Raw genomic sequence first — 18837 nt, 5'->3', positions numbered from 1 at the left:
GGTCTAGCTAACTGCTTCTTAATTTTCAGGTCTCAATTTAGATGCCACAGCTTCTAAGAAAGCCTTTCCTGACTTGTCCAATTTGTGGTAAAGACCAGTGGCAGAGCTGGTGCTCAACAAATAATCAAATGTAGCTCTTCTGCATTTTCTAACATTTCTAGTTGAGTTGGAGGAATGAGGCTGATTTCTGGCCAGTAAGATGTGGAAGAAAAAGTCATTCAGGACTGGTCTTTAAAAATGTCTAATGGGATTCTCCAGCTCTCCCTTTCACTGTCATGACAACTGAAAAAGCCACGTTTATTTATTTTTTTTAATATTAGTTTCACGTATAATTTTGTGATTCAACGCTTCCATACAACAGCTGGTGCTCATCACAAGTGCCCTCCTTAGTCCCCATTTGCTATTTAACCCATTCTCCTCAACCACCTCCCCTCTGGGAACCATCAGTTTGTTCTCTATACTTAAAAGTCTGTTTCTTGGTTTGCCTCTCTCCCTTTTCCTTATGCTAGTTTGTTTTGCTTCTTAAATCCCACATGAATGAAATGATACGGTATTTGTCTTTCACTGACTTATTTCACTAAGCATAATACTCTCTAGCTCCATCCATGTCATTGCAGATGGCCAGATATTACTCTTTTTTATGATTGAATAATATTCTATTGTATACATATACCATATCTTCTTTATCCATTCATCAGTCAATGGACATTTGGCTTGTTTCCATACTTCGGCTATTGTAGATACTGCTGCTATAAACATCAGGGTATAGGTATCCCTTCGAATGAGTATTTTTTTATTCTTTGGGTAAATACCTAGTAATGCAATTAATGGATCATAGGATAGTTCTATTTTTGACTTTTGAGGAACCTCCAAACTGGTTTCCAGAGTGAAAAGCCACATGTTTCTGCAAGATAATGGAGGGCTACCTGATACAAATTGGACATTACTTAAGTGGAAAAAAATTCCTTTTATGATAAATTATGGAGATTTCTGGTTTAATTTGCTAGCAAGTTTGGCCTAGCTTAGCCTTACTAATAACAATACAGGGCTTCAGCTATATACTCCCACTGTACCCCTTTACTACTTAACACAATTTGTTATTGCTTATCTGTTTCCCTGATAAGACTACTAGCACTTTAAGGAAAAATTTTGTGTTTTTCTTGCTCAGTGCCTTGTCCCTAGAATCTAGCACAGTGTTTCAAATATAGAAGACATTGAGGAATTATTTGCTACATGAATGAATGGATCAGTATAATCTATTGCATTAAATAGAATGCTGTAGTACTACTGCTCTGAATTTATAAGTAATACCATATACCAGATATTTTATCTGCCAGTATTTTTCTAGGCCTTTTCGTTAAAAGCAGCTGTATGAAGTTTGCATCTTGTATCTTCTGTTTCATATCTTTTAGTTTTTTCACTTAACATAAGGATGTATCTTTGTGATAACAAATTCATCAGAAACATCATTTATAATAAGTACATAATATTCCTTTATATATAAATACTGTCATATACCCAAACATTTCCAATTCTTGGACATTTAGAAGGTTTCCTGCAAACAATTTTAGATGTAAGACAGTTTCTATCCTTGTTCAACTTACATTTTGAATAATTTCTCCCACATTTTAAAGGTCTCATTTTCTTTTAATGTGGTTTCCCTGAAAGCTAGAATTTCATCTTTAAATTCTTAGGCCCTTTTGGTATGCCTTGCTAGATGCCTGGAACTGAATAAACACGGATAATACATATTGATTAACTTTTAATGGAGAAAAAACTGAAGCTACCAATCAAAGCAAAAGGTACTTCAGATATTTTATAAGCAAGACATCTGAGCAAACAAAATACAAACCCAATTACACTACAGTTAAGAGAAACGGAAATGGAGACCCAGCTTTGACTGATAATTCTCTTGCTCCTTTTTGTTCTCCATAATTCTCTGAAATTAACTGAAGTTTTGATTCTAAGAACAATGAGAAACAAGGAAAGCACAACAGCTTGGGGTCAGGAGATCCAAGTTCAAGTTTTGGCTACTTCAGTTAGCAGGTATGTGGCCTTATGCATATCTCCCTGTATTTCTGTTGTTTTTGAAATAAGAGCGGTGTGTCTAAGTCAGGGTTTCTCACCCTAACAGTATTGACATTTTAAACTGGAAAACTGTTGCTGGGAGCTGTCCTGTGCACCGTGTGATGTTTAGTAACTTCCCTAACCTCTACCCACTAACTGCCAGTAGCAACATCCTGATTCTCTCAGGTGAGGACTCAAAAATATCTCCACACACTGCCAAATGTGCCCTGTGGGGCAAAATCACCGGCAGTGGAGAACTGCTGTTCTAAAATAAGAACAATACTTTATAATCCTATAGCTTTGTTATTTCAGCAACTTATCCCTCAAATTTTTTCAGAACTCCTAACAAATTACTAGGTTAAATGTTTATAGTCTGTCTACAGTATTTCCTTTTCTTCCTCTGTAATTTCCTTTTCCTTCTCTGCTCTCTTGTAATTTGCTTTTAAATAGTCAAAAGCATATCAAAGAAAGAAAATGGAAAAGTGTAAATGTTAAACTGATTTGTCCTGGGGTAATTAAATATTGATAATATTGCTCTTTTAACTCTTAGCAGTATTTCAATTACTTTTTTCTCTATTCTCTTTTAAGAAGAAAAGAGTACCTCGATTACCCCTCTCCCACACATAAGACTATTTAAGGTGGCATTAGGGCTCAGGGATTCCAATTAGCATTTAACACTGCAAACACTGAACAACATCTAAAACTGTTTCTTCATTCAGAACATTTTTTTTTCAAGTCTGTTGAAGGTAGCAAGAACATTCCAAAAAGAACCTAACTCGTAGTAATGGCATTAATTTAAAAATGAGTATTATGTATACAGACATGTATTACTCATAGTAAGTAATTTGTATTTATACTACACCATACACTCTCAAAACACTTTATAAATGTTAAATCTAATAATTAAATGTTCCCACCTTTTATAAGAGGGGAATAAATTTTAAGCATCTGAAAATGAGTCTTCAAATAAAAGTATCTCTTTAAAATACAACCTATATTACTATAGCACTTTGATGGTAAGCAAATCAAGCACACTTTTACTTAAATACAGATTGTATATATGTTAAAGGGTATTATGCAACCAACAATATATAGTATGACAGGAAGTCAACTCTACAACATTTCTCAGCAATTACATTTAATTTTATATTCCCTTCAAGATCTAACGTAGAAATAATGTAATGAAGTGCTATAGTTTTAATTTCCTTTTTTTTTTTTAAAGATTTTATTTTATTTATTCGACAGAGATAGAGACAGCCAGCGAGAGAGGGAACACAAGCAGGGGGATTGGGAGAGGAAGAAGCAGGCTCATAGCAGAAGAGCTTGATGTGGGGCTCGATCCCATAACGGCAGGATCACGCCCTGAGCCTAAGGCAGACGCTTAACCGCTGTGCCACCCAGGCGCCCCTATGGTTTTAATTTCTAAAGCAATAGAATAAGGGAAAATTTGTTTACTTTCAAATACTTAAAGTTCTATTTTAATATTCACTGTGTCCTTTTAGGAACTTGAAAATGAACATTTCTATGACAAACAACATTTTTCCANTAAGGCAGACGCTTAACCGCTGTGCCACCCAGGCGCCCCTATGGTTTTAATTTCTAAAGCAATAGAATAAGGGAAAATTTGTTTACTTTCAAATACTTAAAGTGCTATTTTAATATTCACTGTGTCCTTTTAGGAACTTGAAAATGAACATTTCTATGACAAACAACATTTTTCCACCTGTTAAAAAGAGTCACTGAACCTGGATTTCTTAATTGTGATCCAACATTTTCAAGTGATTAGGCATGTGCTGGGAGTAATGTCAACCTTTTAACTACATTTAATGAGTATAGAGCAATCACTTGCCATAATTTTATTTATTCATTTATTATTTACACACTGCTAGCTTCCAATAATGATTTAAGATGATTCATCTGGTTTTTAATAGCTGGAGTTATAAGGCAGCACTGAGTGTAGAAAGAGCACTGCTTTGGAATTAGACACACCTAGGTTTGAATCCNACTGCTAGCTTCCAATAATGATTTAAGATGATTCATCTGGTTTTTTATACACTGGAGTTATAAGGCAGCACTGAGTGTAGAAAGAGCACTGCTTTGGAATTAGACACACCTAGGTTTGAATCCTGTTTCTGTGGCATAGTATCCATAAACTTGAGTTAAGTCACTTATCTTACTCTCTGAATAGCAGATTCTATAGCTATTAGAACTATTAGCTCTTAAATCTGTATATAACTAGTTTGTGGCCAACATTCCATAAGTTGTATTTCTTCTTCCTCAAAAATGTTTAATTAGAGTTTCAGAAAATTAAACATGCTAGTTTTCACAGTATTTGCTTCTAGATCAAAAAAGTTAAGTCTTTGTTACTGTGCCTGACAGGAAAAACATCAATATCTCAAAATATTAATGCAGGTGCCATTCTGGACTCATTCTTTTTTTGAACCACTTATTATGTACTCATACCACTAAAGGTAGTTAAATACTACTTAGAGGGTACATATGAAAATGACAGTGTAAATTAATATTTCAAGGGGTAATATATAAGTGGGATTTTGAAAACACTTTTAAAGTCCCTGAGTAAACCTTCATTTTAGAGCAGTAGGTTTCAAATACAGGGCTCTCTAAAGATCTATAGGAGACACCAGACTAAACTAATCCTTAGAATATGTCCTCAAGTCATTGAATCAGCTATATTGACTCTCATTAGGGTTGTACATTTTTGAAATTTCTACATGTGTGAAAATTTAAAAAAATACATTACTAACAAAATTGTGCACAGAAAAAATACATTTTAAATATGGCAATCTGGCTTAAAAACAAAACAAAACTGATAATTCTGACAATTAACTGATACAAAGAAATGTCTAATTCAGTGGTTCTGCATCAAAATCACTACCTGGAGAGATTAAAACAGACTCTAAGGCCCCGCCTCTAGAGTTTCTGATTCAACAGTTCATGGGAAAGTCCTTGGAATTACATTTCTAACATATTCTCTGGTGATGCTGCTGCTGCTGGCTAGTTTAGCAAGCTTTGAGAACCATTATTCCAAATATCCCTAAACCTTTATTATTCCTAGTCTTCTTTAATCTGAATAATCTGTTATACAATTTTCTCGACCCAACTTATTCATTTATTCCTACAACAATTTCTTGGCCAGGTTGTTTCAAGGTTCTGCTGTCATGGAGCTTACAATCTACTGGTGAGACAATAAACATGTAAACAGGAAAATACTGGATAGTAGCAGGTGCCGTAAACAGAACTAACACAAGGTGATGTGACGTGAGTGATTTCTTTAGCTTTGGTGGTGGTTGGAGAAGACTTCTCTGAGTAGCTAACATTTAAGCTGAGACCTGACTAACAAGAGTCAGCCACGGAAAGACTGAAGGCAAGAACATTCTAGGCAGAAGAAACAACTTGTGTAACTGCCTTAAAGGAGGAATAAATTTGGTGTGTTGAGAGAGGTTAATTTGGATTACACATGAGGGTGGAGAGATAGTCAGAAGTCACATCAATCATGTAGTGTCATTTGGGCCAGGGTAAGAAATTTGCAGAGTTCCAATACACCATACAAACAATGAATACTGCAATTAATCTCTTGGCACTGTATCTGTATCATATAAATAACAGAATACACTTCTAATTGGTCAAAGGATCATGCCCATAGCAGTAGGCATGGTTTAAGGAATTTAGAGCAGTTTCAAAAAAAAAAGTTAGAAGCTCAGAAAGCTTAGCTACTTATTAGCCATGTGATCAAGGGCATGGTAGTCTTCAGTTTTCTGGACCTCACTTCCCTCCATCTTTAAAAGAGAACAAGTATCTCTAAAAATTGTTATGAATATTAAATAGTACAATGAATACCCAATAATTACCTGTTATTTTGTGGGTACTTCACAAACACAACTTATAAAAATGTTATTCCAGATCAGTCTCTTCTGCTCTTCCAGAAAAATTAATCAGCTCAAAACAACGGAAGAACGATTGAAATATGCTAGTTTTTCAAGAAAACTTTCTTTTGTATCTGAATTTTCATAGCTTCACTTTCCCAATGATCCCATATATGTGTCTATATCTGAATTTTAGATACACTTGTACAATAATAAACCTAAGAATAAAGAGTATTGTATTTTAAATCAACATACATTAATCTATACACCAAATAAATGTTGCTCCATTCAAGTATAGGATTACAGAACTATAATTGTTCCAAACAGCTTTAAACCTCTTGTTCTACAACTAGTGTAAGAATGAACGAATTTAAAAGACCCCCCCCAAAAATCTGCTTTTTAGCTTTCACTTGTTTTTGACCAAGAATGAAACAAACAATACAATACACAAAACCTTCCTCATTAGACATTACGCAGAAAGACAGTTGTCTGTAAATTCTCAATTAACTCTCAAAAAGTGACTAATAATACAGATAACATTCAAAATAATGGCACAGACTGTGAAGACAACCTAAGGAGTTCCAAAAGTAGTTAACCGAAGCAGCAGCAATGAAATAAGTGCATAGCCTCCTATGTAATTACTTTCTAAGAACAGATATTTGTTTGCATGGATGGTTTCTAGGATATTTGTTTAAAAGCAATCTACCAATGTGTGCATTATTTGTATGTGGGTAACAAAAGAGTGAAACTGAAAGATCATTTACAGGAAAAGTATCCCTTAGGAAACTGAATGTCCTATAAACTAATAGTCTGCAAGAAAACAAAAGGTCATGATAGACAAGAAGTCATGCTTCCAGCTTTTCTAACTTCTTGGAAGTAGGACTCCAATATTCTTTCTACCCAGTCTCAGTAACTTAATAGCTCTAATCATCTATCATATGTTTTTGAGTAAAAACCATTAGCCTTCCTTATGAAAGTAAAATTGAGAGACTTAGAGAAGAGTTAAGTGGATAATTCAAAATTAAAGATAAAGTGAAAGGGTAGATAAGAAAGGAGGGAACCTAGTCCCATTACTTCCAAATATATAGAAGAACTATAGATGGTATAAATGAAAAAGGATTTAGGTAGGGCAGTTCCTAGAGTCTACAGAAGAAAAGAATGCAAACAACAGTGAAGCTGTGAGAGGCAAAGCAAAGCAAAACAAACAAAAAAACAATTCATCCCAGCCTGCATCCTGTCAGTTAAAGGAGCCTTTAGCAATGGACTCAGCCTGTTGGAATACTCACTCTCATTGTGAGATGGGATAAGTGAGCCTGAGAAGTCATGTGAGTGGTGCAGTAGGTCTGTTTTCATGTTTGAGGATGGGCCAGGCTAGGGTAAAGGAGATAGGTACATTTCAAAAATATTTTCATAGAAACATTGCCATAAGATCCACAGAACTGTTACTATTATGCCTTACATACATTACAGATTGGTTAAAGCACATAATACCACCAAGCATAACCACCATGTAAAACAGCATTTCTGTGATAAATAGATTCTGAGAAAACTGATATACAGATAAGAGATTACCTGTATTAGTCTCTTTAGGATGATGAGGCCTATCATAGTTAACAATTACTAAATATGTGACTACAAGATCACATGATTAAAACTACTAATGGTCACAATATCTGTCACTCAAAATGCTTGGGGCCAGCAAAATTTCAGAATTGATATACATGTATTAGAAATTTAAAGTATATATTTATACTATATATGATATAACATCCCCAGGGGGACTGGAGCAGCACCTGAGAATCAAACATGTGTGAAATACAGGAATACTCACATAGGGGAAACACAAAGCCTATTAATAGCCTCACATAAATTCAGCTCTGAATTTGCCACCAAATAAGTTCAAGTTTGAATTTGCTGCCTGAACCAAAAATACTTTTACTTAATTTTTTCTTATTAAAAAAGGTGTGGGATTTTCCCTCCCAACTTTTTGAAGCTCTGAATTACAGTTAAGGGACTATGGACACTTATATCAGTATTTGTCAATACTCTCAACATACCTGCATGGATGATCCACTGCCACATTTGAAAAAGAAAATTTGGGGGCTTCCTAACTAAAGACTAATTGACAATAGACAAAAAGCTCTAAAACACCCTTGTAATTGTTCTAGTGCCCAAGGATTCTTGCAAAGGTTTCAAAAGGCCTCAGGTAATAGGAGGAGAACAAAGTTTCTCTTTAACTGAATGTTAGAAAATGCCGTAATCCAAAATATGAGATTTAGATTAGCCTCTCTGGACAATCAACAGTTACTATGATAATGATAATAATGATGTAGGAAACCTTGCTTTATAGCGCCCACCAACAAGACCTGCCATTCCTTGCTTCCTCACACTCAAGTGGATTGCCCTAAACCTAGGCAGGCAGTGTTGCTTGACCCTGCCCTTGTTTCAGTGGTCATGACCTGCTGTGTTGCTTACACAGACAAAATATATTTACATAGCACAGTGGTTACTATCCCTGGGTCAACCAGACTAGAGTTTCCTTCTCCTTCCTTCCTACTGACCCCTTTTCTGCCAATTTCTATTTCCATAGTTGGAATCTACTCACTTCTGCTGTCAGGAGCTTCTCTGACTTCATATTAGACTCCATCTTCTATTGTTTAAGAATTTATATTTTCTTTTCTTCCAGAGTAACTCACATTCTGACTAAAGCTCTGTGTTCACTGAGACCATCACTTTCTGTAACCTCTTATCAGCCTAAATCAACTTTAATCCTTGTTTCTCTTGGCCTGCACCACCCTGTAACATGGGTAGTGATAAAAGCACTGTTAACTCTTCTGAAAGTATTGGTTTATAGTTATAAAATATGTCTTCCTTCTATTTTTCTCTTCTTTATGGATGTCCCATCAATCTCCCTCAAAAAAATGGAAGCCAATATTTTGAAAAAAGACAAAATTATTATATTAGAGAAAAAGTAAAGGACAAATGTAAAGACAATCAAAAATATTTAATACAACTTTTTAAAAACTCATTGTCACTAACAGTATCAACTTCCAACCAAATAAGGAAAAATGATGGCAACAAGGAAATATTAGTTGGGGGTGGGGGTAGGGGATAGGGGGAGTGGATTGCTTAAGAATGGGAGAAAAAAGCCACCATTAAAAGAAATGGCAAAAATATTTTATAAATAGTAACAAGATACCCTGTATTTATATAATGGCTGTCTTCCAAATAATTCATAGTGATATATTTTTTTAAAGTGAAAACAATTTTTAAAAAAAAGATGAGCCAATGTAGGATTAACTTGAATTGATCTTAAAGTATATATTTGCGTACCTGGTCCTAAAAAGAAAAGCAGAATCTATTAAAGATATTGTTTTTCATCTGAGACAAAGATTTCAATAGGCCAAAGCTTCCACTGAAAGATCGATGTAGCAATGATGAAAAATATATACTAAAAAAATGACTTGGAAGTCAGCAAACATTGTACTGAAATATCTATAAACATGTTTAAACTCTAAAAGAGGTAGAAAATAAGTGTAGGTATTACCTTAGATCTGTGTCAAAATTGTTTTATTTTTTCAATGGCTATTATAATACATTACTTTTTGTATTATAAATCCTTATCCTTTGAATTAAATTCTGGTTGGATAAATTTTATAATCCCAACATAAAAGGTGAAGCTTCTAGTTAGGCATGTCACAATGAGTTGGTGACTTCCCATATGAGGGAGACCAAAAGCATGCAAAAGATTAAGTACTTTGCCCAGTATTAATGATAAGGCATGGTAGCGATCTTGTTTAATTTCCAGTCCAATGCTTTTAAATACTACATAAATCTAGATTCTAAGACATAAAACTAAGTATTAAATTGCAAAGAAGCAAAATTAAAGAGTTTATATAATAGTATTTTTACGCCAGGTTTTCCTTTGGCGGCAGGGGGAGGGGGCAATCTTTATCTAGGAGAAACCCCCCCCCACACTTTTTAAAAGATTATTTTATTTTATTTATTTGACAGAGAGAGAGAGAGACAGCCAGCAAGAGAGGGGACGCAAGCAGGGGGAGTGGGAGAGGAAGCAGGCTCCCAGCGGAGGAGCCCAATGCGGGGTTTGATCCCAGAATGCCGGGGTCACGCCCTGAGCCGAAGGCAGATGCTTAATGACTGAGCCACCCAGGCACCCCTACAGAAAAAGTCTCCTGGTAGTGAAAATGTGAAGGATACAAAAATATTTTTTATAAATGATATAAACAATGGATAAAAAGGGAACTAGAAATTTCAGTAGGGGCAGGGTGAAATATATAGTCTTTATTGGGATGCTCTATTTCTTATTTTTGGATGAACTATGTTAAGCAAATGTTTAAAAAATAAAAAATAAACATAATATAGTTCAGAGGAAATCATATATGGTGTTTTTTAATCTTCTCATCTTCTCATTTTAAAAAATTTCATTTGAGGGGCGCCTGGGTAGCGCAGTCGTTAAGTGTCTGCCTTCAGCTCAGGACATGATTCCGGCGTTCCGGGATCGAGTCCCACATCGGGCTCCTCCACTGGGAGCCTGCTTCTTCCTCTCCCACTCCCCTGCTGTGTTCCCTCTCTCGCTGGCTGTCTGTCACATAAATAAATAAAATCTTTAAAAAAAAATTTCATTTGAAACGAAGAAAGTTTTGTTTGCTGACTCTCAATTAAGCAGAGGTTATGGTTTAAAATCATATGTAATACTAACATGTAATCAATCTTTTCACAAAAACATTTCCCACTTAACAGTAAATATTTCCCAGTCTCCCAAAAGTCATAATCTCTTTCATAATCAAAACCAACCAACCCAGACACATGAAAAGATGCTCAACCTCACTCAAAATCAGGGAAATGGAAATCAAAACCACAATAAGGACACACCTCAAATTTGTCAGAATGGCTAAAATTAAAAACACGAGAAACAAAGTGTTGGCAAGGATGTGTAGAAGAAGGAACCCTCTTACACTATAGGTGGGAATGTAAATTGGTGCAGCCACTGTGGAAAACAGTATGGAGATGCCTCAACAAATTAAAAACAGAACTACCCTGTGACTGAGTAATTGCACTATTGGGTAGCTACCGCCAAAATACAAAAACACTAATTCAAAGGTATATACGCACCGCTAATGTTTATTGCAGCATTATTTGCAATAGCCAAATTATAGAAGTAGCCCAAGTGTCTACTGATATATCAATGGATAAAGATGATGTGGCATATATACACCATGGAATATTACTCAGCCATAAAAAAGAATGAAATCTTGTCATTTGCAACAACATGGATGGAGCTAGAAAGTATAATGCTAAGTGAAACAAACCAAAGACAAATACCTAATGATTTCACTCATATGTGAAATTTAAGAAATAAAACAAATGAATGAAGTAAAGGAAAAAAAAGCAGAGACAAAATAAAAAACGGACTGTTAAGTATAGAGAACTGACGGCTACTAGAAAGGAGGTGGGTGGGAGATGGGTGAAAACAGATGAAGTAGAAGCACACTTACGAGCACTGAGTAATAGAAGGAACTCTCATATCACTATATCGTACACTTGAACATAGCACTGCATGTTAACTACACTGGCATTAAGATAAAAATATATATGGGGGAAAAAAGAAATGTAGTATCAGATCAAACAAAAGGCACACTATGAAGAGATATCCAGAGCTTACAATATAATTGTGTGTTTTATCTGACAATGGGCTAGATAACAAGTAGTTTGAGGAGCTTCCAATTTAAATGCAGATGTTATGGAACAGATGCCAGACAACTTTTTTACAGTAAAGGTTTCAGATAGCAAATATTTTAGGCTGTGTGGGCCTCTTATAGTATCTGTTGCATATTCTTTTTGTTTGGTTACTTTTTCAACCCTTTAACAATGTAAAATGTTTTTGGTTTAAGGGCCATATAAAAACAGGCTACAGGCTAGATGTGGCCTGTGGGCACTAGTCTATTGATCCCTTATATAGAATTACTCGCCAAGAGGCCCCTACTAGACTGAGATTCTGGAGAGGAGGGATGGAATGTATTTTATTCACTTTAATATTTCTACTGTCCAGTACAGTGACTTTCACATGGCAGCCATTCAAAAAATATTTGATCACTGAACAAATAAATGAGTGAATAAATAAATGAACGAATAAATCTGTTAGCAGTTCAATAACAAAATTATTACTTATAGCGTTAAGTATCTGTACTGTTCACCAATAGCTGGTTTCTTCTCTGAGGCAGAGAGATGACTAACTTCCCAGCCTCTTTGTGATTGGATTTGTGACTTCTGGGGTAGAACACTTAATTATAAGATCTTCCAGGGCTCTTTTGTTTTCTTTTTTTCCAGTGTGATGATCAGCAATGATTGAATGGTGGCTGCTCCATAAGGTCCCTAAGTGACTATTATGAGCATAGATACCTCTGACCATGATGGACATGCAAGAAGAATGACAAATACACCTCTATTGTTTGAAACCACTGAGGTTTTGTGGTTGTTTCTCACTACCTCATTATATAGTCTATCCTGACTGATACACTACCAATCATACTCTCATGTTCAGGCTACATGCAACCTATTTTAAAACTCATACCTGTCTGTAGTACACAGCAGAACAAAAGCATTTTTATCACTCTGCTAAAAAAAATCAAGTGCTCTAACTTTTCAAACTAGTTTCTAAGGGTGATCTGGGATAAATCAACAATTTTTTCATTTTTGTGACCTAGTTTCCTAACCAGGATAGTATAATCAGGATAATATTTACATTCTAAGAACACACTTGTAGGGCAAATTAAGAAAACACTATATAGATATTATTTACAATTAAATAAGTTGAATAATTACTAGTGGCTCCTGATTTCTGCAAACTACATATTTTCATTGTTAAGACATTTATGTGAGGACTGTATAAAAAACTAAGTACTTCCTTATAAATTTAATTCTTACAATATAGATTGCTACTTTCTAAAATTTCCATAATTAGAGAAATTTAAATATAAAAGTCTGATCAATTATTAATCCGGAGAAAGAAAACCTATAGACTCAGAAACACTTAAGAAATATCTCAAACAACTGTAATTGTATGGATCTTATTTAGACCTTGATTCAAATGAATAGCTACAAAAAAACAAAAACAAAAAAATCACAAAAATACCAAATAGATAATGCAACCAAAAAAATCTGAAAACTGACTGATGTACAGTGATAATTAGGACTGTGTCCAATTTTTTAAAGTGTGGTAATGGTATTGTGGTTATTTTTAAATTGAGTTTTCTTTTAGATATACACATAAAAATATCTATAGATGAAAAAAGTCCTATAGCTAGTGTTATAACCCTTTCAGGACAATTATTCCCATTTCTCTTAGCCTAGTCTAGTACCAAGGGCAATGGGATAGAGATCGGACAAGGAAAAGAGGTGCAGTGGGCAGGCTTCTAGACTCCCGTTCTGATTTCAAACAGAGTACCTCGTTTTTTATTTCTGACTATCATTATCAAACAAATAAACAATAATCATAACAACAACAAAACCCCAAAGAAACAAACCTAAGTCTGGTTTATCCCAGTATGTTTCATAGCCTGTCATCTTCGGTCACCCCCTGAAACATAAACCCCTCTTCTAGAGTCCTCAATAGTCTTCCTTAGTTGCCTCACTCTACTCTGGGCTTCTTCCCTGAACCACCTTTTGAACAATTCCTTCCCACAGTGTTTTTTCTACTGTACCTCTATTCCTACTACTATAATTACTAATTAACAATTTACAATCCCCTTGTGCCTCATCTTCTTGACAAAATTCTCCCTCTAGAGACCTATTTGACTTAGTAGAAACCCAGAGGACAGCTTTCTCTGGTGGTCCTTTCTAAAGGAAGAAATTTTTATTCTCCCAACACCCTCATATAATGCTATAACAGAGTCTGGGGGAAGTAGGAGGTCAGCATTCCTTAAGCAACTCATGATCATTTCCAAATCATTACTGCCATATCCTCATGTAAAAAGTTCTATTCCTTTGAGGTTTATTATTTTCCAGTTATACTCACTACTCTTTTAAAAAGGAAACAGCATACCTATAAATCTGTTTAATCAGAAAGCTCACATTACTGTTTTCTCCTCATCCTCAATATTTATTAGAAGTCCAATACACACCAAGCTAAATTATACAGAGTTTTACAAAGGAAAGAGGAAGCATCCAATGGAAAGAAATAAGATACGCACAAATTACAAATGTAAAAGGTCCTTGTAACAATGACAGACTTGAAGGTAAGCAGACTAAGCAGTGTTATTGCTGCTTTGTAGAAGTTAAAGCACCAAGATTGATGGCAAAGGGAAGAAACACAAATGGAGAAATGGAAGAGAGGATGCTTTGGGCAGTGGTTTATTTATTTCCCAAAGACGAGGCTTTATTTACTTTTTCTGATCAGAAAAATCATAAATACTATTAAAAAATTCATAGAAGAAAAAAGTTATCTGATACCTTATAAGCCAAAAATAAACAGGGTCAACAATTGTAAGCAAATAGAATCATACTATATTTTATATGTTATTTTTACCTGTTGCTTTATAAATAATGCACACTTCCATATCAGCAACAAAGATCTATATAATATAGTTAACAGCACTGGCTCTGGAATCAGACGTCTGGATCCATAACCTAGCTTTTCTTCTTAATAGCCAGGTGATCTTTGGCAAGTTATTTTTGTCTAAGGTAAATCATCTTTAAAATAATGACAGAAATAGTACCTATGTCATGGGGTTCTGAGGATGAGATATAGCCCATGCTAATTGCTTAGAATAGTACCTAGACATTAAGTATATGTGCTCAATAACTAATTTTTATTTTTAAATGTCATTTTCATATTAATTATTACAATGATTTGATATATGTATACACTGCAAGTGATTACCACAATAAGTTTAGTGAACATCCATCACCTCACATAGCTAATTTTTTTAGAACTTTTAAGATCTACTCTCTTAACAATGTCCAAACATACAATACAGTATTTTTTATTATTATTATTTTATTTTATTTTTAAAAGAAATTTGGGGTTTATTTGGATTCTCAGAAGACTTCACTTTAAAAGGGGCAGGTTTGGGGTGCCTAGGTGGCTCAGTTGGTTAAGCATCTCTCTTTTTTTTCCTAAAGATTTTATTTGAGAGAGAGAGAGAGAGAAAGACAGCACAAGCAGGGGGAGTGACAGAGGGAGAGGGAGAAGCAGACTCCCCGCTGATCAGGGAGCCTGACATGGGGCTTGATCCCAGGATTCTGGGATCATGACCTGAGCTGAAGGCAGGTTCTTAACCAACTGTGCCACCCAGGTGCCCCTACAATACAGTATTATTAACTATAGTTACCATGCTGTACAGTAGTACATCCCCAGAACTCAGGTACTTTATAACCGTAAGTTTGTCCCTTTTGATCACCTTCAACCATTTCACAGCCACATCCCCACCCCTACATCTGGCAACCATCAATCTGTTCTCTGTATCTAGGAGTTTGGGGTTTGGTTTTTTTTTTTTTTTTTTTGGATTCTACATATAAATATCCTGCACATTTGGTTTTCTTTGTCTGAGCTATTTCACTTAGCATAATGCCCTTAGGGTCTGTCCATGTTGTCACAAATGCCAGGATTTCCTTTTTTCTTAATGGCTGAATAATATTTCATTTTTCTTGGAGCGTGTATATACATATATATTTTTTTTAGCATATATGTAGACACCATACATATATGATCACATTTTCTTCATCAATTCATCTGTTAATGGACACTTAAGTTGTTTCCATGTCTTGGTTATTGTATTATTAGTCTACATCTGCCATTTTAAATGCTATATAGTATGCCATTATAAGAATGAACCACAGGTAGTCAAACTACCCTCTATTAATGGACATTAAAATTGCTTCCACTGAAGGAATGTTTTCAAGTGTAAGAGCAAGAAAGTAAGAGGGATAACAAAGTCATTTACACAGTTTTAATTTGATTTATGAAAAACAATTAGGACACTGAATTTTAACATTAACTTGAAATCCACCAATTTTAGCAATGTACCCTCCCCTTAACTCCCAAGAGTTTTATTTGTACATCAAGATAAAAGGCCTGATGGGCAGTCTCACTTACCTATATCTCACCCACCCACCCCAAACCAAGTAAATCTAAAATTAAGACAATGGCGACCTTTCTTTCTTCTAAATTGACTTCATCACCCCAGCAGGGGTCTTAATCTTATCTTGTCACAGTGACAAAAACTCATCACTGTGAGAATATCACACTTCTAAGGGGTGCAGGATATTTAGATTACAGCAGATACTAAGAAACTAAAATATTTCTTTGCAAAGAAACGTAGATGGAGTATTTACTCCACCTGTCATTTCATTTCATCTCCTATGCCATTTTTATTAAAAGGATAAACTTTAGAGCTGCATTTGTGTATCCCAGAACATTCACAAAATAAAACAGAAATCTGTATTTCTCAATCAAATCACTGTTGTTTAGAAAGCTTATAGAAAGCATACATAAACATTTACCACTGGTGAAAGGAAATACTACCCCCAGTCAGATCCAACTGATCTAACTTTCATGGGATATGAAAATTTGGAATGATAAAACTTTTGACATAATAAATAAATCTGATACATTCATAATACAAGAGCCTGTCATGATAAGTAATGATCTATTGTCAGCAGTAATTGAATGCCATTTTATTCAGTTTTCAAACAACTAATTCACGTACCCCCTACAGAATTAAAGTGATATCTAAAAGTATTCCACTTACCACTCAATCAAACCCTTGGTTGGTACATATATAAGATCTGTCTCCAGAAAAATATAATGCTAAGGCTAAATAAATCACTTTAATGAAAAGAGCTAGTATTTTTCTTTATCATGTATAACACACACACACACACACACACACACACACACACACACACACTTCGGAAGTTTTTTTGGGGCAAAGGGCAGAGAAGGAGAGAATCCTAAGCAGGCTCCACGTCTAGCACAGAGTCCCAGGTGGGGCTCAACCTCACAACCCTGAGTTCATGACCTAAGCCAAAATCAAGAGTGGGACACTTAACTGACCGAGCCACCCAGGCGCCTGGAAAAGTTTTTCTTCTTGTTTGTTTGTTTGTTAATACAGGGAAAACCATGCTGATAATTTCTAAAATAAAAGTTTTAGGGGTGTCTGGGTAGCTCAGTTGGTTGACCATCTGACTCTTGGTTTTGGGTGAGGTCATGATCTCGGGGTTGTGAGACTGAGCCCAGAGATGGACTATGCGCTCAGCCAGGAGTCTGCTTGAGATTCTCTCTCTCTCTTTCTGCCCCTCCCCTGCTTGCACTCTCTTTCAAATAAATAAATAAATAAATAAATAAATAAATCTCTCTTAAAAAAAATAGAAATTTTACCTATAAAGATTTAAGTCTGCATTTTAGCCTATACATTTTTAAAATGGTTGATTTCTGGTAAAACAGAAATCTGTTTTGCATCTAAAAATATATTATACTGAGGGATGACATTGTGTAAGACAGTATAATTTAATAAACTTATTTTTAACTAAATGGCGACTCATTTTCACTGTACAGATTTCAGGTAACTATGTTTACCCAGTCCCATTGCTTAGAGGTATTTGTTACTAGAATTTTCAGTACATCTCAAGACATTGCATCTACTACAATAAATGCTACTATACTGGAGAGTATAAGCAAGGTAGAACCTATCTTCCAGTTAGGATAAATTCTCTAGGTGAATGTACATTGGCAGACAGTGATTAAAACTTGGAGTACAGACATGTAAGCTTCACTATGAGTTACTCCAGACAATCAGAACACCTGATCATGCGAGATGTTTTGTAAAAATGCACTGTCCAATAAACTTAAAATTTTCTTCATATAATCCTTCAAATTTAGTATTAGAACCCACCATGAACATTATTTTAAAACTTAACGATTCCAAAACTCAGAGTATGCTAATGTTTTATTCCATTTTCAACTAAAAAGAGTTAGCCAACATAACATCTATATAAAATTTGTAGGAGAAAAACAGTAAACTTTGTTCTTTAAAAATGTTTAAAACAAAGGCATTTTAAAGACAGAGGCCAGCCAGACAGGACTCAGAAGAGAAATGGGCAATGCTAAATTATCAGAGAGAAAATATCTCAGATCATCTTTGATGAATAGATCCCCCAACAGGTAGGAACATATTGAGTATATATGTATATGTTAGCTACAATACCAGAAAGCCCTGAGAGACCTGAATTTGAGTCCTAAGGTATATTATTTGATGACTGTGTAAACTTGGACAAGGTATTTCTCTTTACACGTCAGTTTCCTTATCTCAAAAGAAAGGGGTAAGAATAATGCCTATTTTGTTGGATTATTAGCTGCATTAAATGAAACTATAAAATAGGGACTTAGCACATAGTCTGCCTCCCTAAACTGGTACTCTACTAACTATTCACATAGTTATATGCACAAATACATAAATCCACATCTACATGTATACACACAGAGAAAAAATACATTATAAATAAATATCTATGTATGTTTATATATGTAAGACAGTTGGAGTTTGTCAGAGAGAGAGAGAAATCATATATACTAGATTAATATTGATTTTGACTTTAAATGAAAATGCTTCTCAATATTTTAGCATGCATGTCTATTAATTTGTTAAATTACTACCTTACTCAGAATTATTACCAACTTACAGTAACATTAGAGTTTAGTTTTACACTTACATTTTAAAAGGCTGTTGTATAAAGAAAATAGTATTAAGATCTTGATTAATGTTATTTCTGTATTTCCAATTTTTATACTAGGGAAGTTGCCAGACTTTTCTATAATTCTAACAATCCAGAATTCATTAGGTAGTATAAGAAGAATGGCATGAAGTTC

General features: G+C 34.8%; 1 protein-coding gene across 6 annotated transcripts in view; it reads right to left on the bottom strand.

Annotated features, from left to right (window-relative positions):
- The window catches only part of MBD5 (methyl-CpG binding domain protein 5), a 448730-nt gene that overhangs the window by 383608 nt on the left and 46285 nt on the right, over positions 1-18837 (bottom strand). Inside the window, exon 2 of one of the 6 annotated variants that reach the window (XM_034654542.1) lies at positions 7238-7322. The exons of the other annotated variants lie outside the window; for them this stretch is intronic. The gene's annotated coding sequence lies outside the window, so the exon portion shown is untranslated. The remainder of the gene's footprint in view (positions 1-7237; positions 7323-18837) is intronic. 6 annotated transcript variants of the gene reach the window in all.

Source organism: Ailuropoda melanoleuca, chromosome 2 (genome assembly GCF_002007445.2).
Source record: "Ailuropoda melanoleuca isolate Jingjing chromosome 2, ASM200744v2, whole genome shotgun sequence".
NCBI lineage: Eukaryota > Metazoa > Chordata > Mammalia > Carnivora > Ursidae > Ailuropoda > Ailuropoda melanoleuca.
The sequence above is the reverse complement of the archived record's forward strand: the minus strand, read 5'-3'. Positions and strand labels throughout refer to the sequence as shown.